At 40.8% G+C, this 16,866-nt stretch overlaps 1 protein-coding gene across 8 annotated transcripts in view; it reads left to right on the top strand.

Moving 5' to 3' along the window:
- N6AMT1 (N-6 adenine-specific DNA methyltransferase 1) overlaps positions 1–16,866 on the top strand; it is a 494,077-nt gene that overhangs the window by 83,372 nt on the left and 393,839 nt on the right. Inside the window, exon 9 of one of the 8 annotated variants that reach the window (XR_010138801.1) lies at positions 5,436–11,078. The exons of the other annotated variants lie outside the window; for them this stretch is intronic. The gene's annotated coding sequence lies outside the window, so the exon portion shown is untranslated. Of the gene's footprint in view, positions 1–5,435; positions 11,079–16,866 lie in introns of those variants that run through there. 8 annotated transcript variants of the gene reach the window in all.

Below are 16,866 nucleotides of genomic sequence, written 5' to 3'. Positions count from 1 at the left end.
ACAACTCCAAGATTATAAAGAAGTTATCCCTTTTTAAAAAAGATATTTATAGTTTTATTTTTTACTATAAAATATTCGATCCATTTGTAATTTGTCCTGGTATAAAATGTGAGGTATGAATCCAATTTTATTTTATTCTTTCTAATTGGCTCCCAGTTGTCCCCAAACCATTTATTGAGTAGCACCTTCCCCCCATGGGTTTGATATGCCACCTTTGTCATATGCTAAATCCCTGTCAACATGCCTCTCTGTGCATTTGGTTAATAAATGTTTAGAGGATACCTCATGTACTCAGAATGCTTTGACAAAGCTGGCCTGAGGCACAAGTATGAAGCTGGTGCCCTGTTTCTTCCACAGTGTGTTCTTTTCCTCTTTCCTGGTATCTGTCCTAACCCTAGTACCCTGTCCTGACCGGTAAACCTCTGTCTGTTCACCCTTTCTCCCTACCGTTCTCACAATGCTGCTTCATTTTTATTAGGAAGAGGCTGTATGAGATGAGTAAAAAGGCTACTTAGTCAATGATGGGCCCACAGGTCATTTTATTTAGGAGACCATTTATTCTGCTTTTCTTTTGGCTACTTTTGAAGGCTGAGATTGTTACTGAATAACATGAGCTACTTGAAATCAATGAAAATTGGCCTTTTCTAAAAGAGTATTAATCCAGGAATTGACATTATTACTCTATATGTTGAAAAACAGCTCCTTTTAAAAAACACAGGCATTGTTTGATACTTTATCAATCTTGTGAGGTCTCAACAATCCTCCACTACATACACACATATACATAGATTTACGGATATATACACACATAGGCATACACATGCACACATATATATTTACATACACACAGATACATCTATACACATAAAACATACGTATGATAAATATATATACATTTATATATAATGTGTATAAGCATATATATGTACATGCATTTACAATTATGCTTTTAATATAATGGGTACAGATCAGGACCTGCCAAATGCAGGGAAACATAGGGTGTGATCTGAAAGGGTCCTGAACACAGAGCTTACACATCCTCTCCTCAATTCCACTACATTAAAAAAAAAAAAAGATTACATTAAGGCATTGTTTTAACTGGATTTCTTAGTGGTTGGGTTGGTTTTTCTGTTACAACATGAAGCAATCCAAGATTGTGTAGTGCGAGAATTTCACATGTACGTAAGCATGAGATGAGTCTGTCTGGTGTTTAAGCACCACTGCTTTAAAACAAAGGGGCCCACTTGAAGGCAAGAGACAGCTAACTCAGTCATGGTGACAGTGTTTTGATTTCCCAACCAATGTAGGTCTGGACTGATGGGTACAGCCATTAGGAGTTTCCCTGTCTTGGAAAGCACGATTGCACGTAAACTGCAGCATCACGTGCATAAAACAGGATTGCCAAAGCTACAATGTGAGTTTCAAAGTGTATACTGCTAGACTTGAGTGTTCTTGGAAAATGCTTTTACTTGTAGACATAAAAAATGGGTATCTGGTTATGTACTTGAAGCTGGGTCCTCTCATCACTGAACTACACAAAAAACAAAACCATAAAAGAAGATTCCAAATTTGGGCATGCCAAACATTTTACCTGATCAAAAATATGGATAGTTTTGCATAAATAAAGATACAGATAGAAAAATGAGAGGATAAGTTAAAAATAATATTTTGTATTCACATTGGGAAAAATAGGGAGCATTTTTGAAAATCTCATAGGGCTTTCCAAACCTTCAGGAGTTAAGCACTAATATGGTTGATGAAATCCTTCAGAGGGTTTAGAATTGTGATTTTATAGGAGGAAACCAAGTTTAGTGCTTTGGCTTTCGCAGTCATTTGAAAACTGTGAGCTCTTTGTCTACAAAGTTTTCTCAATGAGATGATGAGGAGAGGACAATGTTGAAACAGATGAATGCAGACTCACTCTGGGTGAAGAGGGTTTGAGTCTTGGAACCTGATAGGGTTTGGCTGTGTCCCCCACCCAAATCTCGTCTTGAATTATAGCTCCCACAATTCCTACATGTTGTGGGAGGGACCTGGTGGGAGGTAATCAAATCATGGGGGCGGGTCTTTCCTGTGCTGTTCTCATGATAGGGAATAAGTCTCATGAGATCTGATGATTTTAAAAAGGGAAGTTTCCCTGCACAAGCTCTCTTCTCTTGTTTGCCACCGTGTGAGACATGGCTTTTACCTTCCTGCATGATTGTGAGGCCTCCCCAGCCATTTGGAACTATAAGTCCATTAAACCTCTTTCTTCTGTAAGTTGTGCAGTCTTGGGTATGTGTTTATCAGCAGCATAAAAATGGACTAATACAGAACCCAAATTGTTGATCATGCCACCAGCCCTGGCAATCCTAGGGAGGTGCTGTGGAATTTGGAAATCTCTGTTGTGTGCACAGTGCAGTTGGAAAACCACCAGTTCAGTGTCAGTTTACATTCTTAGGACAGCACTCAAATTAGGATTCCAGCAGGTTGAAAGAGCATCCTGAAAGATCCTTAGGAAGGCACAGACATCTCAAATTACTGGTGAGGGATAGGGATGCCTTTTGCTGCAGGAGATGTAACTGCCCTAAGGCCGCACACATCTCTAGCTGTAATAGTAGTGGCAATGAGCAATGCATGGAGATTTGTGTCCTTAGCACACTCCTTGGCACAACCCAAGGAGTTGTATTAGCTGTATTAGCTATTACTACAGCTTCTACTACTAGTGGCACAATTCCTACTATGACACCCACCATGACTACTATTCATCTCTATTAATTGACGGCTCTGGTGCTACCATTTCTTTTCCTGTCCAGGCCCGCAAAGAACATAGGACAGGGATCAAAAGGAAAAAACGAGTGGCCACACATCCCTTATTTAGTTTCCACTCAGGCTACAGAGTTACAGACTTTATGGGTGATAAATAGAACAATTATAATAAATAAATGAAAACAGTTGGTCTCACTTATTCAGTTATTAGCATGGTGTCTAGCACAGAGTAACTGCTGAACATACAGTATCTCATTTTATTCTCACAGAAACTCTATGGGGTGGGTATACCTATATGCTCACTTTACAGATGGGTAAACTGAGCACAGAGAGATCAATTAAATTGCCCCAGGCCACAGGGTTACCATGCGAAAAAAGTATGTCTGCAAAGTTCAGTGCTGTTCTGTTTATCTTTTGATTGTTCTTGAATTTCATCTGGAAGTGGTCAAGAGGCATGGAGGTAGTGATTTTAAACACCCCCCTCAAACCCCAAGCCGAGCTTCACGTACTCGGAACCCGTCTATACTCCGTGTGCAGAGAAGCACTGAAAATAGTGGTTGCTGCTTGATGAACGAAGGAGAGAAGGGAGAGCAGAAAGATAACACAGTGTCGCTTGCCTGGATCCTCAGGACTGGCTGTTGGCAGAAACTAAGCCTAAAAGGAGGCAGGGTGCGTGGTGTTCCAGTTAGAAGTGAAAGGATTGAAAACTCATGGAGCATGAGGGAAGAATGTTTGGTGGGATCAGTAAGTCCAGCCATGCAGATAGGAATCAACAGAAACTTTGATTATCTGTATCAGCTCCAAATACTCCTTTAAGCCTCTCAATAGCTCCTTTTGCACCCACATGTCACAGAACCCCTTATTTTTACCTCTTAGCAACAACAGGCAGTACCTTTTTAATCTTCCAACTGTCATCTCCTGTTTAACACAAGCTAGTTTTCCTCATTATTATGATGTTGGGTTTTATTATCTTGTGCCTATTTCAACCTAATAGCTCTTACCCAAGTTATTTTTTTCCCATCTTTTAATACTGAGAATTGGATTCTTCAGTCTCTAGGTTTCTCATTTTCTTTTTTTTTGAGACACAGTCTCATACTGTCACCCAGGCTGGAATACAGTGGCACAATCTCCACTCATTGCAACCTCCACCTCCCAGGTTCAAGTGATTCTCCCACCTCAGCCTCCTGAGCCGCTGGGACCACAGGCACGCATCACCGTGCCCAGCTAATTTGTTTTTTTTTTGTTGTTTGTTTGTTTGTTTTTTTTGGTTTTTTTTTTGGTAGAGACAGGGTTTCACCATGTTGCCTTGGATGGTCTCCATCTTCTGGGCTCAAGCAGTCCGTCCACCTTAGCCTCCCAAAGTGCTGGGATTACAGGCATGGGCCACTGGTTCCGGCCTTCCTTTTTCTTTTTGATACATATCTTGAAAGCTTTTTCCTCACTGGGTTCACTCATTTCCTGTCCTTCCTTTGTTCCTTCAGAACAGGAGTGCAATGTGCATTCAACAGTGGGGATGGCTGTGGGCCCCAGTGAAGAGTTAGAGTCTGCAGATGGTTGTAGATGACTTCTGCTAAGTGTACATAAAACAAGAATATCTTGGCATCCAAGGCAGTTTACCAATTCCTCATCTCTGTTGGGAGAAAGACCCATTTTCAGTCCTAGAAACTGTCGGAAGGATCAACCAACAGCCTAGGGAATACTTGGGTGCTACCAACAAAACATAGAATAAACTAAAAATATAAATATACAAAATAGTGACCCTGGAAAAAACTTAAATTACAATTTGAAATTTATATTGAAGTGCCTTTAATATTAATTGTTATATCCTAAAGGAACAACCAATAGGCCAAGTGCAGTGGTTCATGCCCGTAATCCCAGCACTTTGGGAGGCTGAGGTGGGAGGATCACTTGAGCCCAGGAGTCTGAGACCAGCCTGGGAAACATAGGGGGACTCCCGTCTCTACAAAATAAATTAATAAAAATTAGCTGAGTATAGTGGCATGCACCTGTGGTCCAGCTACTTGGGAGGCTGGGGTGGGAGGATCACTTGAGCCCAAGAGGTAGAGGCTGCAGTGAACTGTGATTGCACCACTGTACTCCTGCCTGGATGACAGAGTAAGACTCAGTTTTTTTTTTTCTTACTCATCCATCAATAGTTTATTAATTCTGTGCATTTTTTTGGAATAGTTCTAATGGCCTCTGACTGAAGCTGAAGTCTGAAATTTCAGAGTCTAGCTAATTGGAACATATATCCCAGATTTAAAATACATTTATTTGGCTGGGTGTGGTGGCTCACGCCTGTAATCCCAGCACTTTGGGAGGCCGAGGCAGACAGATCACCTGAGGTCAGGAGTTCTAGACCAGCCTGGCCAACATGGTGAAACCCTGTCTCTACTAAAAATACAAAAATTAGCCAGACGTAGTGGTGGGCACCTATAAATCCCAGCTACTTGGGAGGCTGAGGCAGGAGAATCGCAGAGAGTGGGGCGGGTGGCGGAGATTGCTGTGAACTGAGACAGCGCCACTGCACTCCAACCTGGGCGACAGAGTGAGACTTGGTCTGAAAACATAAAATAAAATAAAATACATTTATTCTAGCTGTGAAGTATCACTCTTCTGTTTGTCTCTTAAGAGCAGGAAAATCTGTGTAGAGTCAAGGCAGAATAAGAAATCTCATTTGTTTTCAGAGAAAACAGGAGGAAGAGGGCACAAGGCCCCCTGGGACACAGTAGCTAGCAGCTGGAGACTCAGTTTTAAAAGGTAAGGAACAACCAACAAACCTTTAAACAGTCAAACTGCTGATCACTTTCTCACTCAGATTTCCAATATTGTCATCAGACTCAGGCCAAGCCTTCAATATCACTTTAGGATAATTAATTATCATATACCTGATAATTACAAAATCATAAACCAAATTTCCTTTTTGATCAGCCTCTAAGTTATCAAACCTATGCTCCTAACTCATACTGCAGATAGTTTGCATTTCCTGAACACTGGGCTCCTCTTAATATATTTTATGAATCATCATGATTGGGATATTTATCTATGATTGACATTTCCACATGGAAATGGCAAATACTTCTGAAATGTTTTGTATTATTTTTCCTGAGCCCTTTCCCTTTTTTCTGTACCTTTTATCTGTTCACCCAGTAAACACATATTGAGTGCTTTATTATGAATGATCACCATGGTAGGTATTGCAGATAAAGAGATGAAGAGACTAGGTTCCTTGTCGTTTGTGACTTTGTGACACCAGCAGAGTCTGTTGGAACTGGAGAGGGGAGGCACTTGACCAATGGCCAGTTCATTAGAAAGATTTTTTTTTGAGGTCCTTATTAGGCAGTGTTTTGGCATCAGCCAGGAAGTAGCAAAGGTTCTGGGAGAGAAGCACCTTAGTTATTGGCTCTGTGATATTGGGGCAAGTTCCTCACCCATTCTTAGTTTTAGATTTCTCATCTATTAAGAAAGAAAATTGATATTACTTTTCATGGATTTATAAATGACAGCCATCATTATCAGAGTAACTCTCTTGCTTTCCTTCTTTCTCAGTGTATCTATCAATTGTTTTTAAAACAGTGAGAACAAAAAATAATGGAATTAATTCAACAAAGAAAGCACTTTGATCTCATAGGGATGTTGTTCATTCTCTGCTCAAACTTTCATTTGACCCTACAAGGCCCTTTACATTTTTATGTAGTGTTCTATTTGAATATATTTGTTCAGAAAAACGGCAGAACCTAAGCCTTTGACACATCAAAGTGCTACGGCACCAGGTCTGGACTTTAATGGCACTCATTGTCAACTCTTGGGCTCCAGAATTCTATCAGCACATTTACTGGAACCATCCCATGAGCATACCACAGAATCCACACTTTTTGCTTGAGTCTCATGTTACATAGAACCCCCAGTTCCGTAGGAAAGAAACAGCCTTCACAGAGTCAGATATGAAACAGAGGCATCTGGTGCCCTGTCCCATTGTTCTTCAGTGGTTATTTGTCAACTCTGTAGTCAGTGAACGATTTAAAACAGACATCTTCATGCATTATTCAGTAAAAGCAAGGCTGTCATACAATATGTGGATACCACATTTCCTGAAGGGAATTTTCTGCCTTTGATTATTTGTACATTTCCTTCCCTGAAATTCTCAAATATGCAGTTACAAGATTACCTGCTGATCTGAACAACAGTTTTATGAATGCCTCCATTTAATTGTATTGACATTGTTGTTTTTAGTGTTCGCATACCTTCCAAATACTTCACATGATAAACAACTCATGAACATTCCTGTTGAATTGACTATGCTGTCCCAACTGGACATGAAATTTGAGTTATTCTCATTACGCTCATCAATATTTAGGCAAAACTCTTATTGCTTCATGTCCTATCTTAGAAAGAAGAATTTTAGTTGATTAGTCTTTCAGTTAAGGTACTTGTAGTGAAAAACTTCTGAAATGAAAAGTTTGCTATCCAAAATACTTTTGAAAATTGTAGGTAGACAGTGAAGTATTTATGCTGTTGATTGAATACCATCCTATAATATTGTAGAGCAATGAACTTATATGTATATTATTAAAAAAACTTTAGGTACCTAGGTCATTTCCAAATATGCTAGTTTTGTTTTCTGAAGGAGTGTACTGAAAAGAAAGGAAGAGGAAACCATACTACTTTCTCAAGTCTGCTGTAACAAATTACCACACAGTGGATGTCTTAAAACAACAGAAAATTATTTTCTCAAAGTTCTTCAGGCTGGAAGTCTGAAATGAAGGTGTCAGGAGGGCTACATTCTCTCCGAAGGATCTAGTGGAGATTTCTTGCCTCTTTCAGCTTCTGGTGGTTTCAGGTGTCCTCTTGGCTTCTGGCTGCATTAATTCCAATCTCTGCTGTTGTCTTCATATGGCCTTTGACTCCTCCCTGTTTTTTCTCTTCTTCTCTAACATAAAGCACTTGTGTTAGATTTAGGGCCCACCTGGATAACCCAGGATGATCTGTTTTCAAGATTCTTAACATAACATAATAATGATATGGACCAAGACTCCATTTCCAAATAAGGTCACATTCACTGATTTTGGGGATTGGGATGTTGACATACTTTCTCAGGGGCCACCACTCACCTGACAGCATCCTCTAAGGTTTTATCACTAGTCATTTCACTTTGGATGTGTATGAACTATTTCATAACAACCACTTACTTTTATCAGTCACACAACTTCTGAATTCACTAAAACACACTTATTTGACAGAATTATGAGGTTGGTTTTCCTTCATAAGTTCAAATAAATAGCAATAATTTATCCTGGGGGTGTTTACACACACAGATTGGAAGTGGCAAAGCTCTGTTGACAAATAGGTGCATTTTGTTTTAGGCAAATGAGTTATTGAAATTGACCAGCCACTTCCCAAAAAGTTTTGTCATTAATAAAAGTTGAGAAACCTTGTATTTGCAATTCAGGGGTGGTTACCACTAGATGGGAGTCTTGGCTCATTAGAGAGCCCCTTGTACCAAATCTCTTGACTAGTGGCTTAAAGACCATCACTTCAGAAGGCGTGTTTGCTTTCCTTTAAGTACGACACAGTTAAAATACTAAAATCCATGTGAATAAATGTGTGCTCTATAGATAGAGAAACAAGACATTGAATTAAAATAAAATGCAAGGAGAACAGAATTCCCAGGCATTATAAGTTACCTTCTCCAGTTTTCTTCCTTTTGGGCTAAGGCGGTAATTATAAATCCAAGTTGCCTTACTTGTACCCTCTGTTTTTTGGTGCAGTGGTTCTCTGCTTGGTTGCACATTGAATCCTCTGGGGAGCTTTAGAAGATACTGTTGCCTAGGTGCCCCTGATTTACCTGGGCATTGGGAGCAAATGCTGGAAGAATCCAGATGGAGATGAAAAACAGTGAGAACCCTAGGAAGGCATAGGAAGCTGTACTCTCGAGAAAGCAGGCATAATGAGGTAGAGAAGACGCAGTACTGATAAGCTCAGCAGTTGCTGAGCAGGTAGAAACCAAGACAGGGAGCATTGCCATGTCACCCTAGGGGCAGAGGTTCAATACACAGCTGTTGCTGAGTTAGACCATTTCACAATTTGGGGATTCTTGTGGAAGTCACATTTCTCTTATTGTACCAAATATTCACCCAGAAAGACATCATCTGAGATAGACCATGGGACTCTGTTTCTTACAACCACAAGAGCAGGGCACAGAGGACCTTCCATTGAATAGTCTTTGGAGTTCCTGAGCTTTTCCCTCTAAGTGGGGACTTAAGAGATTTTGTTACCAGAAAGGGATTCTGGTCCAGATCCCAAGAGAGGGGTATCGAATCTTGAGCAAGAAAGAATTTGGGACAAGTCCACAGAATAAAGTGAAAGCAAGTTTATTAGGGAAGTAAAGAAACAAAAGATAGGCTACTCCATAGGCAGAACAGGCTATGTTGATACGGAGAACAACCAGAGGACTGCTGGTTGGCATTTTGATGGTTATTTTTTGATCGTATGCTAAACAGGGGGTTGATTATTCAAGAGTTTTCCAGGAAAGGGGCGGGCATTTCCTGGAACTGACCATTCTTCTCCTTTCAGACCATATAGGGTAATTTCCAGACGCTACCATGGCATTTGTAAACTGTCCTGACATTGGTAGGAGTGTCTTTTAGCATGCTAATGCATTATAATTAGCATATAATGAGCGGTGGGGTTGATCAAAGATCACTTTCGTTGCCATCTTGGTTTTGGTGGGCTTTCTTTTTTTTTCTTCTCTGCATCCTGGTTTATCAGCAAGGTCTTTATGACCTGTATCTTGTGATACCAGTCCTGCCAACCTCCTATCTTTTCCTGTGACTAAGAATGCCTAACCTGGGAATACAGCCCAGCAAGTCTCATCCTCATTTTCCCCATCCCTTATTCAAGATGGAGTCACTCTGGTAATTTGGGCACAGTGGATTGGCCAATCCTCCTACTGCTGCTTAAAGTTGCCAATGACTCCCTCGTGGTCAACCCAGGCACAAATAAATCCACTAGCAGAAGACACCAGAGTAGTGGGTCTCAATTTTGACCTTCCCCGACACAAAATGCTAGTAGAGATTTCTTAAAATTGTTTGTATGTTTCTATTAAACATTAACTTTTATAAGATTATGTCAAATAGAGCATGATAAGAGGAATCTTGTTGGAAGAGGAAATATTGAATACTCAGCTTCCCTTAGCCCCACTCTCTCACCCTTTTTTTGAATTATGTTTATTTTTTGTTTCCACTTTATTCACCTCCCAGTTGGGAACACAGTGTAGAAAAAGGTGAAAGCTTCTTAGCCCAAGAGGAACAATACCCCACCATCTCAGAAACACAGGGTGAATTTTCATCCATTGCTTGTCTCAAATGTAGCTTTCTGCACACTATTCCATGGGACAAGAGAAGAATTAGAGTCATATCTGTTATTCTCAACCTTGATTGCATAATGAAATCACTTTTTAAAATATTGATGCCTGTGTTCTACCCACACAGATTTTGATTTCATGAATGTGGGGTGTGACCTGGGAATTGGGATTCTAAAAAAACAACTGGGGTAATATTAACATGCAGCCAAGGTTGGGAACTCTTGGTCTACATGCTGTCCCTAATCCATCATTTTCTATGTCTAATCACTGGCTCAGAAATGGAGTACTGTCAATCAGGGGTGTTTCTTTTACTTTATTTGAAAAATATTCTTTAGAAAATACAAAAAAAGCATTTAGAATACACACATATGCAATATTATTTAAACTATTTCCAAAATGTTCTCAATGAATCCAGAATTCATTTTTCCTTCATTAGTATTTTTTCCTAAATTTGGAGGGAAGCTACAGAAGTATTTATTCATTCAATGACTATGGATAGATCCCTTACTCTGTGCCCGGAATTGTTCCATCAGATAATTCTGCTATGCTTTTCTCACACCAGCCCTGGGGTAATCTTGTGCTGTGTCTTTCATGGTTAATGCCAAATGGAAACTGTTGTATTTAGAACAGTCACATATTGTCCAAAACAAAGGATCAGCAAAACACCTGAACTTTGGTACTCTCTGTGGCAGTCTGCAAGACGCTTGATGCTTGACAAATGCAGGTTTCACGGATTTAAATTCTTTCTGAATAATAAAAACCATTAACAACAATTAATCCCCCCCTTCCCACCTAACCAAATAGCAGTTTGATGTGTAATGAAACCGGGAGAGTGGGTTGAAAAAATATTCCTAGTTTATTGCAGGTGTTTATCATCAAAATGGAATCATATTTCCGAGTTTTTGTTTTGAAAACTGACATTCAAAAAGATTTCAGAGATGTTTTATGATGTAGTTCATTGCTTCAAATTACCAAAATTCATTTCATTTCTGTAAATAAACTATATTATAAAGTGATTAGCCATGAAGTGTTTGTGAAATGGCCAAGTTTGTTTTTAAAAATGGAAACACTATGTTAAAAATGTAGTTAGTTAACTAAGTAAGTTAAAGTTAACTCACAAGGCAGTGGGTTTACAATGCTATGTTGGTGTTTAAACTTTTTAGCATTAGACCAATGTTGTTTAATAAAAAAAATCTTCATATGGGTATTGTTTTCTATGAGTGAGTGAGTGAGTGATTTTAGTCTGGTCTTAGTCTAAACACTCTGCTTTTAGTTGCTCAGGAGCTATCAGTTACTGGCCCTAAGCAGGGCCTTATCTACTTTGGTTCACATTTATTCAGGGTGGTTTTGCAGACCTGCCCATTAGAGGCTGAAGCAAATATATGTCATATGTGGGCTTGCTGTTGCTTGCAAGACTTTCTCCAATTATTCATATAATCTACATGTTGGCTGTTTTGTGTCAAACTTTAAGTAGGACTTGATATCATTTAATGCCAAGGAAGAATCCACTCTAGAAAGAATTTACCTACTTCTACCCCAAGGCATTAGTTAGCAATGTAGATTTTACTGAAATGCACTTGTAGAAGATTAGAAGGATGATTTTATCTTTTAAGAAAATAGCATAACATTTCATAACTGTCCCTCATATCCCCTCTCCCATGCCCCTTAGGCCTCTGCCAAGCATCTTGTCTTCTTCCCCCTCCTTGCTAGTGCTAACTTCCTGGCTTTCAGTTGGGCATCCATATCTTTCCACAATTGAGAGCTATACGCCGTTTATTGAGCTATTTCTCAGCACCTTACAGCCAATCTTACATCCTCAAACCCATAGAAAGCAGTAGAGCATTAAAAATAAAAAAATAGCCTTCTATTACCAAGGTTGCCACATATAGAAGATAAAAATACTGCCAATGTTACCTGGGACATCCTTACACTAAAAACTTACTTGATATCCATCTGAAATTCAAATTTAACTGGATATTTGCCTTTTTTTATTTAACTTAAAACGACAAAAATTTATTTTTCACAATTCTGCAGGTCAGAAATCTGAAATCAAGGAGTCAGCAGGGTTTGTTCCCTCTTAGGGGGTTGCAGGGAGAATCTGTTTCCCACCTCTCTCCTTGTTTCTGTAGCCCCAGCAATCCTTGGCATTCCCTGGTTTGTAGATGCATCACTCCAGTCTATGCCTGCGGCTTCACATGGCTGTCTCCACTGGGTGTCTTTATATGGCCTTCTTCTAAGGACATCACTCATTATATTAGGGCCCTACCTAATCCAGTATGATCTCATCTTAACTGATTACATCTGCAAGGACCCTATTTCCAAATAGGGTTACATTCTGAGAGTCTGGTGGACATGAATACTGTTCAACCCAGGACAGTGGCATTTTTTTTTTTTTTGGAGTACCTAAAGATTTTTATTTTATTTTTCCATAGGTTATGGGGGGTACAGGTGGTATTTGGCTACATGAGTAAGTTCTTTAGTGGTGATTTGTGAGATTTTGGCTCACCCATCACCTGAGCAGTTATACACTGCACCATATTTGTAGTCTTTTAACCCTTGCTCCCCTCCGATTTTTCCCTCAAATCCTCAAAGTCTGTTTGTATCATTCTTATGCCCTTTTGTACTCATAGCTTAGCTTCCCCATATCAGTGAGAACATACAATATTTGCTTTTCCATTCCTGAGTTACTTCACTTGGAATAATAGTCTCCAGTCTCATCCAGGTCACTGCAAATGCTGTTAATTCATTTCTGTTTATGACTGCATAGTATTCCATCATATATGTATACACATATATATGTGTGTGTGTGTGTGTATATATATGATGGAATATATATGTATATGTATATACACATATATGTATATTTACATATATACACACACACATACATACATACATATATATATATATGATGGAATACTATGTTCCATTGGTCTATGTGCCTATTTTTTATATCAGTACCACGCTGTTTTGGTAACTATGGCCTTATAGTCTAGTTTGAAATAGTGTATATATATATATATATATATATATATATATATATATATATATACACATACCATAGTTTCTTTATCCACTCATTGATTGATGGGCATTTGGGTTGGTTCCATGATTTTGGAGTTGTAAATTTTGCTGCTGTAAACATGCATGTGTAAGTATCTTCTTCCAATAATGACTTATTTTTCTCTGGGTAGATACCCAGTGGTAGGATTCCTGGATCAAATGTTAGTTCTACTTTCAGTTCTTTAAGGAATCTCCACACTGTTTTCTCTAGTGGCTGTACTAGCTTGCATTCCCACTAGCAGTGTAGAAGTGTTCACTGCTCACCGCATCCACGCCAACATCTACTGTTTTTTCATTTTTTAAATTATGGACAGTCTTGTAGGAGTGAGGTGGTATCACATTGTGATTTTGATTTGAATTTCTATGATCATTAGTAACGTTGAGCATTTTTAAATATGTTTGTTGGCCATTTGTATGTCTTTTTTTGAGAATTGTCTATTCATGTCCTTAGCCCACTTTTTGATGGGATTGTTCTTTTTTTTACTGATTCGTTTGAGTTTGCTGTAGATTCTGGATATTAGTCCTTTGTCAGATGTATAGCTCGAGAAGGTTTTCTCCCACTCTGTGGGTTGTCTGTTTACTCTGCTGACTGTTCCTTTTGCCGTGCAAAAGCTCTTTAGTTTAATTAGGTGCCAGCTATTTCTTTTTGTTTTTATTGTATTTGCTTTTGGGTTCTTGGTCATGAAATCCTTGCCTAAGCCAATGTCTAGAAGGGTTTTTCCAATGTTACCTTCTAGAATTTTTATAGTTTCAGGTCTTAGGTTTAAGTCCTTAATCCATGTTGAGTTGATTTTTGTGTAAGGTGAGAGATAAGGATCAAGTTTCATTCTCCTACATGTGGCTAGCCAATCATCCCAGCACCATTTGTTGAAAAGCGTGCTTAGATCTCTTGGTCCTGATCTCATTTCCATTCAGTTAACAGACATTTAACAAGCATCTAGTCACTGGGTTATGCACCAGGAATCAAAGATAATGCAAAGTTCTTGTCCATAATGAATTTGTTGTCCAGAAGTAGATGGGTGCAGCAAGTGTGAAAGACCACAAGGAAAGTGTGAACAAGGAATATAAACAAATATCTTAAAATTCACTTTTAAAGTTTTCTCAGATCAAATAAGACATGAGTATGAGTTGACTGATGAAATTTTGAGTCAGGCGTCCTTTTAGAAGGTCTAAAATATGCTAATGGTAAGGGGTATGGTGTATACAGGAGACAGTCATAAATTTTGAGTCAGCAATTTAGGCTGGGCTCAGGAGGGTGGTTCTTCTGGTCTCATTTGAATTTGTTTATGTGTAGGGAATGACTGAGTGTTGGCTGGGGCTATGAGGATGATTTGACTTGCTCTAATGCCCCTTATTCTCCAGCACGCTAACCTGGGCATATTCACATAGTGATGACTGAGGTGTAAGAATGTAAGCAGAAATGTGCACCTTTTCAATCCTCTTCTTGTGTAACATTTGCTGATATCTCATTGCTACAAGAAGTTACAGCACTGAAGCAAGAGTCAAAGTGGGAATACACTTAATGTTACATGGCAAACCTTGTGGATATACGGAGAAGCAAAGAATTGGGGACATATTTGTGATTTATCATGGGGTAAATGCTAGCAGTAAAATTGCTGTGTTAAGTTACATGCCTAATTTTAAAGTTTGATACATATTGCTTTATTGTCTTCCTGAAAAGTACCAAATTATATTACAAGTTAAGCATCCCTGATTTAAAAATTTGAAATCAGAAAATCTGAAACTTTTTGAGTAATGATATTGTGCCCGGAATTGGTGGGTTCTTGGTCTCACTGACTTCAAGAATGAAGCCGCGGACCCTTGCGGTGAGTGTTACAGTTCTTAAAGGTGGTGTGTCTGGAGTTTGTTCCTTCTGATGTTTGGATGTGTTTGGAGTTTCTTCCTTCTGGCAGGCTCGTGGTCTCGCTGGCTTCAGGAGTGAAGCTGCAGACCTTCGCGGTGACTGTTACAGCTCTTGAGGCATCTTGTCTGGAGTTGTTCGCTCCTCCTGTCTGGGGTTGTTCGTTCCTCCCGGTGGGTTCGTGGTCTCGCTGGCCTCAGGAGTGAAGCCGCAGATCTTCGCAGTGAGTGTTACAGCTCATAAAGGCAGTGCAGACCCAAAGAGTGAGCAGCAGCAAGATTTATTGCAAAGAGTGAAAGAACAAAGCTTCCACATTGTGGAAGGGGACCTGAGTGGGTTGCCACTCCTGGCTCCGGCAGCCTGCTTTTATTCCCTTACCTGGCCCCACCCACATGCTGCTGATTGGTCCATTTTACAGAGAGCTGATTGGTCTATTTTACAGAGAGCTGATTGGTCTGTTTTGACAGGGTGCTGATTGGTGTGTTTACAATCCCTGAGCTAAACACAAAAGTTCTCTAAGTCCCCACTAGATTAGCTAGACACAGAGCACTGATTGGTGCATTTACAAACCTTGAGCTAGACACAGGGTGGTGATTGGTGCATTTGCAAACCTTGAGCTAGACACAGGGTGCTGATCGGTGCGTTTACAAACCTTGAGCTAGACAAACCTTGAGCTGATTGGTGTATTTACAATCCCTGAGCTAGACACAAAAGTTCTCCAAGTCCCCACTAGATTAGCTAGACACAGAGCACTGATTGGTGCAGTTACAAACCTTGAGCTAGACACAGGGTGCTGATTGGTGTGTTTACAAACCTTGACCTAGACACAGAGTGCTGATTGGTGTATTTACAATCCCTTAGCTAGACGTAAAGATCTCCAAGTCCCCACTAGACTCAGGAGGCCAGCTGGCTTCGCCTAGTGGATCCTGCACCAGGCCACAGGCAGAGCTGCCTGCCAGTCCTGCGCTGTGTGCCCGCACTCTTCAGCTCTTGGGTGGTTGATGGGACCAGGCGCCACGGAGCAGGGGGCAGTGCTCGTCAGGGAGGCTCAGGCCGCACAGGAGCCCACGGCGGTGGGGGGAGGCTCAGGCATGGCAGGCTACAGTTCCTGAGCCCGGCCTTGTGGGGAGGCAGCTGAGGCCTGGTGAGAATTAGAGCACAGCGCTGGTGGGCTGGCACTGCCGGGGGACCTGGCGCACCCTCTGCAGCTGCTGGCCTGGGTGCTAAGCCCCTCACTGCCCGGGGCCGGTGGTGCCGGCCGGCCGCTCTGAGTGCAGGGCCCACCGAGCCCATCCCCCCCCCGGAACTCGTGCTGGCCCGTGAGTGCTGCATGCAGCCCCAATTCCTGCCCGCGCTGCTCCCTTCACACCTCCCCGCAAGCAGAGGGAGCTGGCTCCAGCCTCGGCTAGCCCAGAGAGGGGCTCCCATAGTGCAGTGGTGGGCTGAAGGGCTCCTCAAGCATGGCCAGAGTGGGTGCTGAGGCCAAGGAGGTGCCAAGAGTGAGCGAGGGCTGCCAGCACACTGTCATCTCTCAATATGATGCCACAAGTGTATAAGTTCTTATCTGGCCTTATGTGACAGGTCGCAGTCAAAATACAGTCAAAACTTTGTTTTATGCACAAAAATATTAAAAATATTATTTAAGGTGGGTGCAGTGGCTCATGCCTGTAATCCCAGCACTTTGGGAGGCCGAGGTGGGCAGATCACCTGAGGTCAGGAGTTCAAGACCAGCCTGACCAACATGGTGAAACCCCATCTCTACGAAAATTACAAAAATTAGCCGGATGTGGTGGTGGGTGCCTGTAATCCCAGCTACTCGGGAGGCTGAGGC

This window comes from Pongo abelii, chromosome 22 (assembly GCF_028885655.2).
Source record: "Pongo abelii isolate AG06213 chromosome 22, NHGRI_mPonAbe1-v2.0_pri, whole genome shotgun sequence".
In the NCBI taxonomy this organism is placed as follows: Eukaryota; Metazoa; Chordata; class Mammalia; order Primates; family Hominidae; genus Pongo; species Pongo abelii.
Note: the sequence above shows the minus strand (reverse complement) of the source record. Positions and strands in the feature narration are given on the sequence as shown.